A 13,545-nucleotide genomic window follows, 5' to 3' on the forward strand; every position below is an offset into this window, starting at 1 on the left:
TTGAAGGCGGGGCCTGGCGGGAGGTGTTTGGGTCATGGGGTTAAATCCCTCATGAATGGCATGGTGCCATTCTCAAGACAGTGAGTGGGTTCTTACTTAATTTATTTTATTTTTATTTTTTATTACACTTTAAGTTCTGGGGATACATGTGCAGAACGTGCAGGTTTGTTACATAGGTATGCATGTGCCATGGTGGTTTGCTGCACCCATCAACCCATCATCTACATTAGGTATTTCTCCTAATGCTCTCCCTCCCCTAGCCCCTCACCCCCCGACAGGCCCCCAGTGTGTGATGTTCCCCTCCCTGTGTCCCTGTGTTCTCACTGTTCAACTCCCACTTATAAGTGAGAATGTGCAGTGTTTGGTTTTCTGTTCCTGTGTTAGTTTACTGAGAATGATGGTTTGCAGCTTCATCTATGTCTCTGCAAAGAACATGGCCTCATCCTTTTTTATGGCTGCATAGTATTCCACGGTGTCTATGTGCCACGTTTTCTTTATCCGGTCTATCATTGATGGGCATTTCTTACTTTTAGTTCCAAGAAGAGCTGGCTTTTGAAAACAGCCTGGCACCTCAGCTGTGTCTCTTGTGCTGTGTGTTCTCTGTACACGCCAGCTCTCTGTCCCCTTCCACCAGGAGTGGAAGTTTCCTGAGGTTTTCATCAGAAGCAGATGTGGGCGCTATGCTTCCTGTGTACCCTGTAGAACTGGGAGCCAAATGAACCTTTATTTCATTGATTGAATGATTGATTGATTGATTCATTCATTCATTCATTGAGATGAAGTTTTGCTCTCGTTGCCCAGGCTGGAGTGCAATGGCGTGATGTCAGCTCACTGCCACCTCCTTCTCCCAGGTTCAAGCAATTCTCCTGCCTCAGCCTCCCAAGTAGCTGGGATTACAGGCACCTGCCACTATGCCCAGCTTTTTTTTTTTTTTTTTTTTTCTGTATTTTTAGTAGAGATGGGGTTTCACCATGTTGGCCAGGCTGGTCTAGAACTCCCGACCTCAAGCAATCCACCCGTGTCAGCCTCCCAAAGTGCTGGGATGACAGGTGTGAGCCACTGCTCCCAGCCTTCTTTTCTTTCTAAATTACCCAGCTTGAGGTACTTATGTATAGCCCTGCAAACAGACAGAGACACGGAGGATAGTCTAGGGGGTTGTTTCAGACATACCCGGGACTCATTCAAGGTTCGCTGTTGAGAAAGCAATGAGATTTGCAGAGGTAGAGCCAGCTGGGCAGAGATACTTGTTTGAGAGTCATTGGTGGATTGTGTTGTGAGTGAAGACAAAATTGGAGATACTCGTCTGAGAGTCATTGGTGGATCGTGTTGTGAGTGAAGACAAAATTGCGTCCAGCAGCACACGGCAAGGAAGGTCTAGGACTCACCTTAAGGAAATTAAGATGGTGGCTCACGCCTGTCATCCCAGCACTTTGGTAGGCCGAGGCGGGTGGATCACGAGATCAAGAGATCGAGACCACCCTGGCCAACATGGAGAAACCCCACCTCTAGTAAAAATACAAAAATTAGCCGGACATGGTGGTACATGCCTGTAGTCCCAGCTACGTGGGAGGCTGAGGCAGGAGAATCACCTGAACCCAGGAGGCAGAGGTTGCTGTGAGCCTAGATCATGCCATTGCACTCCAGCCTGGTGACAGAGAAAGTCTCCGTCTCAAAAAAAAAAAAAAAAAAAAAGATGGTTAAAAGTCAGACGGAGGAGACTGAATCCTCAAGAAAGAAGAATAAGGAGTGAGCAAAGAAAGAGTGATGGGGCCAGACACAACGGCTCACACCTGTAATCCCAGCACTTTGGGAACCTGAGGTGGGTGGATCACCTGAGGTCAGGAGTTCAAGACCAGCCTGACCAATATGATGAAACCCTGTCTCTACTAAAAATTCAAAAATTAGCCAGACATGGCGGCGGGCACCTGTAAGCTCAGCTACTTGGGAAGCTGAGGCAAGAGAATCACTTCAACCCAGGAGGCGGAGGTTGCCGTGAGCCAAGATCGCGCCACTGCACTCCAGTCTGGGCGACAGAGCGAGACTCTGTCTCAAAAAAAGAAAAGAAAAGAAAAAGAGTGATGGAAAACTAGGAGAGACAGTGCCCCAAGAAGAAAGTCATGAGTCCTCCCAGATTCCGCTGACCAGTCCATCCCAAGATGGCAGGAAAGGCAGCAAAATATTCACAGAGGCAGGGCCAGGGTAGGTTTAGTGGACAGAGAAAAGGGCATGCATTTGCTATGCTGTACCAAAGTGCTGGGATTACAGGTGTGAGCCACCGCACCCAGCCTGCAAAAAATTTTTAGAACTTAGCTGGACGTGGTGGTGCATGCCTGTAGTCTCAGCTACTCAGGAGGCTGAGGCAGGAGGATTGTTTGAGCTTATGAAATAGAGGCCCTGATCATGCTACTCCACTCCAGCCTTGGCTACATACAGAGCAAGACACCATCTCTTAAAAAATTAATAGTGCTGGTCATTCCAGCACTTTGGGAGGCCAAGGCTGGCGGATCACTTGAGGTCAGGAGTTCAAGACCAGCCTGGGCGACATGGTGAAACCCCGTCTCTACTAAAAATGCCAAAAATTAGCCGTGTGTGGTGGCGCATGCTTATAATCCCAGTTACTTGGGAGTCTGAGGCAGAAGAACTGCTTGAACCCAGGAGGCGGAGGTTGCAGTGAGCCAAGATCGCGCTACTTCACTCCAGCCGGGGAGACAAAGTGACGCTATGTCTTTAAAAAAACAAAAAAAAATTTGGAGAAGATACAAAATGCAAAGGCCTGGGAACTGTGTTTGAGATGGAAAGTCAAAACTTGGAAAATGATTATACTGGGTTGAGCAAGGTCCTCCCGTAAAATCCACATTCACGCAGAATCTTGAATGTAGAGCTTATCGAAAAGTAGGGTCATTGCAAAGGTACTTGGTTAAGAGTAGGTCATGCTGGATTCAGGAGGGCCCTAATCCAAGGGCTGGTGCCTTATAAGAAGGGGGAAAGTTGGATACAAAGAGGAGAAGGCCACTTGGAGAGGGAGGCAGAGACTGGAGTGATGTAACCGCAGACTAACTCAGGGATACTTGCAGCCCCCAGGAGCTGGGAGAGGCAGGAAGGATTTAGTTTAGCTTGATTTAGTTATTCCACAATGTGTATCTGTATCAAAACATCACGTTGCATGCCATAAATAGATGCAATTTTTATTTGTAATATTAACACAAAGTGCATTCTTTTAAAATTTTAAGAGATTACATTGCATTATTTAAAACAATGAGAACAGGCCAGGCATGGTGGCTCAAGCCTGTCATCCCAGCACTTTGGGAGGCCGAGGCGGGCGGATCACCTGAGGTCAGGAGTTCAAGACTAGCCTGGCCAATATGGCGAAACCTCATCTCTACTAAAAATACAAACATTAGCCAGGCGTGGTGGTGCACTCTTGTAGTCTCAGCTACTCGAGAGGCTGAGGCAGGAGAATCACTTGAACCCAGGGGGAGGAGGTTGCAGTGAGTCGAGATTGCACCACTGCACTCCAGCCTGGGCAATAAGAATGAAATTCTGTCTCTAAATAAATAAATATCAATAAAAATAAAACAATGAAAACATCAAAAAATTGAAATTGATTTTTAAATTGGCAGCTGTAAAATATGCAGCCCAAGCTTTGTTCCTGGCCTCATTCTTTTATTTCCTACTTTTTTTTTTTTTTACTTCAAAATTGGATTCAATAATAACAAGCATTCTCTGAGGCTTTTCTGTGAGAAAGAACAATGAAGGTAACGTCTAAACACAAATTAAAACCTCATACCAAGGAACTGCTTTTTAAATATGTAATTTTATTTGTTTATTTATTTTTTTTTGAAACAGAGTCTCGCTCTGTCACCCAGGCTGGAGTGCAGTGACGCAATCTTGGCTCACTGCAACCTCTGCCTCCCAGGTTCAAGCGATTCTCCTGCCTCAGCCTCCCGAGTAGCTGGGATTACAGGCACCTGCCACAATGCCCGGCTAATTTTTGTATTTTTACTAGAAATGGGGTTTTGCCAGGTTGGCCAGGCTGGTCTTGAACTCCTGACCTCAGGTGATCCACTCGCCTCGGCCTTCCAAAGTGCTGGAATTACAGGCGTGAGCCACTGTGCTTGGTCTTAATAAGTGGTTTTAAATTTAAGTCATAAGAAAGGAAGGCTGAGGCGGGCGGATCACGAGATCAGCAGATCAAGACCATCCTGGCTAACACAGTGAAACCCCGCCTCTAGTAAAAATACAAAAAAAAAGTTAGCCGGGCGTGGTGGCGGGCGCCTGTAGTCTCAGCTACTCAGGAGGCTGAGGCAGGAGGATCGCTTGAACCTGGGAGGTGGAGGTTGCAGTGAGCAGAGATTGCGCCACTGCACTCCAGCCTGGACGACAGAGCGAGAGTCCATCTCAAAAAACTATAACATAAATAAAATAAAATAAGGAAACTTCTGAGATGATTCCAAAAATTCAACTGGGCCTCAAACTCCCATTGGCAAGGAGCTGGTCTTGCATGTACTGTTGGTTTGATAACTAGGAATAATAAACTGTACTGAAAATCTGCAGCAATGTTGCAGTGTTACGTCGACACCATTTCATAGCACTCACCTTAACAGGAAAATTTAAGCACGTTTAGGGACGGGAGCTTTTTTGCCTTTTGAGAGGGTGGTGGCGTTTTGGATGTGAGGTGCTTTTTTTTGTTTTGTTTTCTGGATGAGACAGACTCCAAAAGAACAATCACGCTGGAAAACCAACATAGTGATTTTCCTTCGCAAAGAGAACAAATTGCTGGTACCATTCCCACATCAGCAATCAGCCTGGCTTTCCTGCATGGCTGCCAAAAAACAAGGCAGCTTTTGACAAAGTTGCCGTGCATGGATTCTGGAAGCAAGATGAGCTACTGGTCCCAGGCATGATATAGGGGAAAAGTCGGTAAGGGCCATACTAAGGATTTATTAAAAAAAAAAAAATCTGGCCAGGTGCGCTGGCCCACGCCTGTAATCCCAACACTTTGGGAGACCGAGGTGGGTGGATCACCTGAAGTCAGGAGTTCAAGACCAGCCTGGCCAACATGGTGAGACCCCATCTCTACTAAAAATACAAAAATTAGCCGGGTGTGGTGGTGGGCGCCGGTAGTCCCAGCTACTAGGGAGGCTGAGGCAGGAGAACTGCTTTAACCTGGGAGGCAGAGGTTGCAGTGAGCCGAGACCGCACCACTGCACTCCGGCCTGGGTGACAGAATGAGACTCTGTCTCAAAAAAAAAAAAAAAAAAAAAAAATTCCACACATTTTCTTGGGGCCATATTATTAAACATTCTTGAAGCAACTGGTTCTAGGTTATTTTGTTCTGTGCTGACAATTGCAATCGCTAGAATGTGAAGACGCACCGGGACAGCCCTTTCCAAACCCTTTGGAGCAAATGAGGAAGAGAAAGGAAGGGAGATGCAGAGAAATTAGCCAGGGGGTAATGGCCTGCCCAGGCTACATGGGAGCATGTGGTTTAGAGAGGCAGCTATTATACAAGGAGCTGAACCCCAGAATTAGACAGACTGTACCCCAGTCCTGGTTGGAAGATGGCACAGAGCGGGGGGGTATTAGACGGGGTGTCACGGCGAAGGTCATCTTCCTGAACCACTCCAAGAGACAGGCCCCCCCACGCCCACTCCATGACCAGGGAGTGGGTTTTGGAAGCGGGGGAGAAGAGCTGTTATACTTAATTCATGGGGTTGTCCCCATCTCCTCCTTCCTACACAGCCTAGAGAACTGTCACTGACTGTCACAAGGACATAGGGAAAAATTTTTAAAAAGCACAGATATTTATATTTCTTTTCTTTTTTTCTTTTCTTTCTTTCTTTCTTTTTTTTTTTTTTTTTTTTTGAGGCGGAGTCTAGCTCTGTCACCCAGGCTGGAGTGCAGTGGCACAATCTCGGCTCACTGCAAGCTCCGCCTCCTGGGTTCACGCCATTCTCCTGCCTCAGCCTTCCAAGTAGCTGGGACTACCGGCGTCCACCACCACTCCCGGCTAATTTTTCTGTATTTTTAGTAGAGACGGGGTTTCACCGTGTTAGCCAGGATGGTCTCGATCTCCTGACCTCGTGACCCACCCGCCTTGGCCTCCCAAAGTGCTGGGATGACAGGTGTGAGCCACCGCACCCGGCCAGATATTTATATTTCAACGTTCTGTCTCACAAACATCAGAGCAGCAGGGACCACCACATAAATAGCTTGGATATGGAGTGTACACACTCAGCCTAAGAAAGAAATAAGATTCCTTTCTTTTTGTTGTTGTTATTGTTTTTGTTTTTTGTTTTTTGAGATGGAGTCTCGATCTGTCGCACCCACGCTGGAGTGCAGTGGTGCGATCTCGGCTCACTGCAACCTCCGCCTCCTGGGTTCAAGCGATTCTCCCACCTCACTCTCCCAAGTAGCTGGGATTGCAAATGTGCACCACCACACTCAGCTAATTTATTTTTATTTTTAGTACAGACAGAGTTTCACCATATTGGCCAGGCTGGTTTCGAACTCCCGACCTCAGGTGATCTGCCCCCTCTCTGCCTCCCAAAGTGCTAGGATTATAGGTGTGAGCCACTGCACCCAGTGAAGATTCCTTTGTTTGTTTGTTTGTTTGTTTGTTTGTTTTCTTTTTTGAGACAGGGTCTTTCCCTGTTGTCCAGGCTGGAGTGTAGTGGCACACTCACAGCTCTCAAACTCCCTGCCTCAAGCAATCCTCCTGCCTCAGCCTCCCTAGTAGCTGGGACTACAGGTATGCACCACCGTGCCTGGCTAATTTTATCATTTTTTGTAGAGCTGAGGTCTCACTACGTTGCCCAGGCTGGTCTCCAACTCCTGGGTTCAAGTGATCCTTGCACCTCAGCCTCCCAAAGTTACTGCAATTACAAGCATGAGCCACTGTACCCAGAAAATCAGATTGTTGGTTGAAGATGGAGGTGAATGCAAGCTAGTATTGTTTGCCCAAAGATGTGGTTCTCCACCTTCGTCAATTTTTTATTATTATTATACTTTAAGTTCTAGGGTACATGTGCACAACGTGCAGGTTTGTTACATATGTATACATGTGCCATGCTGGTGTGCTGCACCCATTAACTCGTCGTTTACATTAGGTATATCTCCTAATGCTATCCCTCCCCACTCCCCCCACCCCACCACAGGCCCCAGTGTGTGATGTTCCCCACCCTGTGTCCAAGTGTTCTCATTGTTCAATTCCCACCTATGAGTGAGAACATGCACTGTTTGGTTTTCTGTCCTTGCGATAGTTTGCTGAGAATGATGGTTTCCAGCTTCATCCATGTCCCTGCAAAGACATGAACTCATCCTTTTTTATGGCTACATAGCATTCCATGGTGTCTATGTGCCACATTGTCTTAATCCAGTCTATCATTGATGGACATTTGGGTTGGTTCCAAGTCTTTGCTATTGTGGGCAGTGCCGCAATAAACTTACGTGTGCATGTGTCTTTATAGCAGCATGAGTTATAGTCCTTTGGGTATATACCCAGTAGTAGGATGGCTGGGTCAAATGATATTTCTAGTTCTAGATCCTTGAGGAATCTCCACACTGTCTTCCACAAGGGTTGAACTAGTTTGCAGTCCCACCAACAGTGTAAAAGTGTTCCTATTTCTCCACATCCTCTCCAGCACCTGTTGTTTCCTGACTTTTTAATGATTGCCATTCTAACTGGTGTGAGATGGTATCCCATTGTGGTTTTGATTTGCATTTCTCTGATGGCCAGTGATGATGAGCATTTTTTCATGTGTCTGTTGGCTGCATAAATGTCTTCTTTTGTGAAGTGTCTGTTCTGATCCTTTGCCCACTTTTTGATGGCATTGTTTGTTTTTTCTTGTAAATTTGTTAATGTTCTTTGTAGATTCTGGATAGTAGCCCTTTGTCAGATGGGTATATTGCAAAAATTTTATATTCCTTTGGGTATATACCCAGTCATGGGATGGCTGGTTCAAATGGTATTTCTAGTTGTAGATCCTTGAGGAATTGCCACACTGTCTTCCACAGTGGTTGAACTAGTTTACACTCCCACCAACAGTGTAAAAGCGTTCCTATTTCTCCACATCTTCTCCCGCCTTTGTCAGTTTTAAGCAGCCAGCAGCCCTGTTACAGCTCCCATCAATCACACTCTGTTCTGTGGCTTTTGTGCAAGCCAGAAGCATCTCCTTAGAGTCTTATAAATACAGAAAAATAACTGGGTTTATGTTTTTCTTTAAGGAGTGTTTGATGATTGTAGAAATAGTGGACTCAAGTACATTCATATCAATAACAGTCCAGGAAATGTTGGCAAAAAAAAAAATCCATTGATCTTTAATTTGCTGTTTGAATCATTATACCTTCTTCTGTGTGTTTTTTGGATTTTATGAGAAGAGGAAATCCAGTACGCAGAGTGCAATACAATACATTGATCCAAAAATCTACTGCCATAGCAAATCCCACCTATCCATAATGTGTTCACTGTCTGCATTTTTCTCCTTAAGTTTTTTCTTTTCATGACAACTTGATTAATACAAAGCAGACTCTGTAGATGACCTAGATTATTTATTATTATTATCATTTTTGTTTTGAGAGGGAGTCTCTCTATATAGCCCAGGCTGGAGTGCAGTGGTGTGGTCTCGGCCCACTGCAACCTCTGCCTCCCGGGTTCAAGTGATTCTCCTGCCTCAGCCTCCTGGGCAGCTGGGATTACAGGTGCCTACCACCACATCTGGCCAATTTTTGTATTTTTTTTTTTCTTTTTTAGTAGAGACAGGGTTTCATCATGTTGGCCAGGGTGGTTTCGAACTCCTGACCTCAGGTGATCCACCTGCCTTTGCCTTCCAAAGTGCTGGGATTACAGGCGCGAGCCACCGCACCTGGAGACCTAGATTTTTGTCTTTTTGTTTTTCTTTGTTTTCTTTAGTAGAAAATTCTTTCTGTACTCATTGTACAGGATTCCTTTCAACATCATTTCTGGCTGTTTTTATGTTTGTAGTTAATGTGCAGACCACAACATACCTTTTTTTCTTTGAAATGGAGTCTCATTCTGTTGGCCAGGCTGTAGTGCAGTGGTGTGATCTTGGCTCACTGCAACCTCTGCCTCCCGGGTTCAAGTGATTCTCCTGCCACAATCTCCCAAGTAGCTGGGATTACAGACATGTGCCACCATGCCTGGCTAATTTTTTTGTCTTTTTAGTAGAGATGAGTTTTCACCATATTGGTCAGGCTGGTCTGGAACTCCTGACCTCAAGTAATCCACGCATCTCGGCCTCCCAAGTGCTGGGATTACAGGCATGAGGCAACGCGCCCGCCCCCTGCAAAATTATTTTTAAGGGCAACTTCCTCAACACCAGAAGATGGTACCAGGGACAGTTTCTTTTCTTTTTTTGTTTTTTTGTTTTCGTGTTTTGAGATGGACTCTTGCTCCGTCACCCAGGCTGGAGTGCAGGGGCACGATCTTGGCTCACTGTTACCTCTGCCTCTGGGTTCAAGCAATTCTCTTGCCTCAGCCTCCTGAGTAGCTGGGACTACAGGTGTGCACCACCGTGCCCGGCTAAGTTTTGTATTTTTAGTAGAGACGAGGTTTCACCATGTTGGTCAGGCTGGTCTCGAACTCCTGACCTCGTGATCCACCCGCCTCGGCCTCCCAAAGTGCTGGGATGACACGCATGAGCCACCGTGCCCGGATAAGTTTTGTATTTTTCTTAGAGACAGGGTTTCACCATGTTGGTCAGGCTGGTCTCGAACTCCTGATCAGGCTGGTCTCGAACTCCTGACCTCGTGATCCGCCCGCCTCAGCCTCCCAAAGCGCTGGGATGACAGGCGTGAGCCACTGCGCCCGGCCCACCAGAGACAGTTTCAAGGCAGAAATGGGATATGTGTGGGCGATGCTTTTGCATTGACGGACGGTTTCTTTGCTGGAGGCTGGCAGACGGGTGGCAATGTGGAAAGCTATAGATTGGAATGAAACAGCATGGCGCTCTTCCCTGCCTTAAATTCCTGCATAGCTTTGTTCACTCAGTTGAAGAAAACCCCCAGAGGACGTGACCAATAGTATAAACAACTACCGTGTTAACTCTGGCACCTGGGTGAAATTCAACCCTTGTACGATACACATTGAAAAGCACAAAATGGGCTGGGCATGGTGGCATATGCCTGTAATCCCAGCCCTTTGGGAGGCCGAGGCTGGTGGATCACGAGGTCAGGAGTTCGAGATCAGCCTGACCAACATGGTGAAACCCCGTCTCTACTAAAAATACCACAATTAGTTGGGTGTGGTGGCAGATGCCTGTAGTCACAGCTACTCCGGAGGCTGAGGCAGGAGAATGGCTTGAACCCGGGAGGCAGAGGTTGCAGTGAGCCGAGATCGCACCACTGCACTCCAGCCTGGGTGACAGAGCCAGACTCTGTCTCAAAAACATAAATAAATACAAAAAAGAAAAGTACAAAAAATTAGCTGGGTGTGATGGCTGGTGCCTGTAGTCCCAGCTACTCGGGAGGCTGAGGCAGGAGAATGGCGTGAATCCAGGAGGCGGAGCTTGCAGTGAGCCGAGATCGCACCACTGCACTCCAGCCTGGGTGACAGAGTGGGACTCCGTCTCAAAAAAAAAAAAAAGAAAGAAAAGGAAAAAATCTCTCCCAACCAAAAACCTCTTTAGCCTTTCTGTCTGTGGCTGGACTTGCACACTAGAGGGTTTTGTAAAGGCAGTGTGTGCATTTATTTATTTTATTATTATTATTATTATTGAGAGAGAGTCTTACTATCTTGCCCAGGCTGGAGTGCAGTGGCATGATTTCGGCTCGTCGCAACCTCCGCCCCCCAGGTTCAAAAGATTCTCCTGCCTCAGACTCCATGCCCGGCTAATTTGTGTATTTTTAGTAGAGACAGGGTTTCACCATGTTGGCCAGGCTGGTCTCAAACTCCTGACCTCAAGGGATCCACCCACCTCGGCCTCCCAAAGTGGTGGGATGACAGGCGTGGGCCACTGCGGGAATTCTGTCAGAAGAGCAAGAAACAGGTTACACAACTAACCACCATCTCGGATTCCTTGATAGGATTCAACAGCTGTCTCCCACCATGGGCAGGATGGCCAGCATGGCGGCTCTCAAACCTTCCTCGTGCTTGTGAAACTGGAATTCTGACTCAGTGGATCTAGGGAAGCCTGAGATGCTGAATGTCTAGTAAGGTACCCAGTGATGCAAATACCACTGGTCCATAGACCACACTTTGAGTAGGGAGCGTCTGGGGGAACTGAGGGTTGCTATGGGGTGGCCAGAGGTATGGAGAGCTAGCTCAGCTGGAGGAACTGTGACAGAGGCTTCAGAGAGCCAGGGGAACATCAGTGTGTCTCAGGATGGTACTGGGAGCTTTGTCTATCTACCGGGCAAGCTTCATCACTCCAAACCCGCAGCTATAGACCTAGAGGCCTCTACCTGGGGCCCAAATGATTGGTCCAAGCTGGGAGGTGATCTCTGTGGGAAAGGAGAAAGAACCATATTATTTTCTGAGTATGGTGGCTCACGCCTGTAATCCCAGCACTTTGGGAGGCCGAGGTGGGAGGATCAGGAGGTCAAGAGATCGAGACCATCTTGGCCAACATGGTGAAACCCCATCTCTACTAAAAATACAAAAGTTGGCCAGGCATGGTGGCATGTGCCTGTCGTCCCAGCTACTCGGGAGGCTGAGGCAGGAGAATCACTTGAACTCAGGAAGCGGAGGTTGCAGTGAGCCGAGATGATGCCACTGCACTCCAGCCCGGAAACAGAGCGAGACTGCATCCAAAACAAAACAAAAAAAAGAACCATATTATTGTCTGAGCAATGGGTCAGAAGCTGTCCAAAGCAGAGATGAGCAAATGGCAGTGAGAAACATGGTTAGGTCAAAAGGAGGCAGGAAAAAAAAATTAGATGCTTGAGAAAGAGTACCTGCCCATGATAGTCTCATGGGTGGCCTGGTCCATGCTCCCTGTGGCCTCGGCCATTTTGGTTGGCCCAGGACTTGGTGAGTCACGTGACTCAGCAGGAGGAAAAAATGCAAGGTCAGTGGAATGTTCCCGGATTCGACCAGAAGGCTGTAAAGTGACATGGTGGAGGGATTCCTCAAGCCAAGCTCAAGCCAAGAGGTGGAATGGAGCTTGGACGGATGGTTGACTATCTGCCAGTCCTTCACAGCCTGAGAAGCAATAAATAAATAAATAAATAAATAAATACATATAAAAAATAAAATAAAATAATTTTTTTTTAAAAAAAGGCAGCCTTGTTAATTTTAGGGGAGCTGGAAAGAGAACCACTTCTCAGATGCCAGGGAAATTCACCAGGCCACCCCCTGAGACCTTTCAGAGCTTCCTAAGTGGCAAAGCAGGAGCCTCACCCTCTTGGGCAAACACTGCCATTTGAAGTTCCCCTTGATTAAAAAATCGCCCAAATCCAGCCCCCAAACATCAGCCTAATGGCTAATGTCAGCATAACCAGAAACATTCCATCCCTAAGATAAACCCACTTCCAAGCAGAAACATGCCAACCCTGAGATAGCCTCCCCTCTGACCAGAGACATTCCCGTCCCAAAATAAACTTTCCCCTCACGTACAAACATTCCAAACACGTGATAACCTCCCCCCTTCCTAAACCCTTAAATACTCTTGATCTATTAAGAAAGAACACTCCTGACTGAAATCAGCCAGAAGCCCATCTCAGATTTATCCTCCAAAATAAACCTGTCTTTGACTGTTGAGTTGCTTTCCGTGTTTCTTTTCTCTTTCTTTAAACTCTTTTTTTTTTTTTTTTTGAGACAGAGTCTCACTCTGTGGCCAGGCTGGAGTGCAATGGCGCGATCTTGGCTCACCACAAGCTCCACCTGCTGGGTTCACGCCATTCTCTTGCCTCAGCCTCTTAGTAGCTGGGACTACAGGCGCCCGCCACCACACCCGGCTTTTTTGTATTTTTAGTAGAGACACGGTTTCACCGTGTTGGCCAGGATGGTCTCGATCTCCTGATGTCATGATCCACCTGCCTCCGCCTCCCAAAGTGCTGGATGACAGGTGTGAGTCACCGTGCCTGGCCCTCTTTAACTCTTACACCGAGGATGTTTGGTCATTATCACACTACATACAAGCCACGCTCTTAAAGTCCCTGGAAGTAGAATTGAAATGCGGCAAAGATTGTTTTGAAGTTCATGGAGACTAGTTAAGATGAGGCACTGTGCTGAAACATAGTGGAATCTGAACTGGAATTAGAACTAGAATAGATAAATTGCCCTAAAGTCCTCGATGTAATCCATTGTCCAGTCTTTTAAGCCAGTCAGTCACTCCATCACATCCTTACAGCTCTGGATTCCTTTCAGCCTGACACACAGTTGATCTGTTGTTTGGAAGTATCAACCAACACAGGTTGGTACTTCATCACGCAGGTCAACGTGAGTGTTGTCTGGATGGTGGGATTTTCCAATGAGCCTTGAAAGGTGAACACTCCTTAGAAATGTCTTAGGGAGGCCAGGCGCAGTGGTTCACGCCTGTTATCCCAGCACTTTAGGAGGCTGAGGTGGGCGGATTACCTGAGGTT

This window comes from Pan paniscus, chromosome X (assembly GCF_029289425.2).
Source record: "Pan paniscus chromosome X, NHGRI_mPanPan1-v2.0_pri, whole genome shotgun sequence".
Classification (NCBI taxonomy): domain Eukaryota; kingdom Metazoa; phylum Chordata; class Mammalia; order Primates; family Hominidae; genus Pan; species Pan paniscus.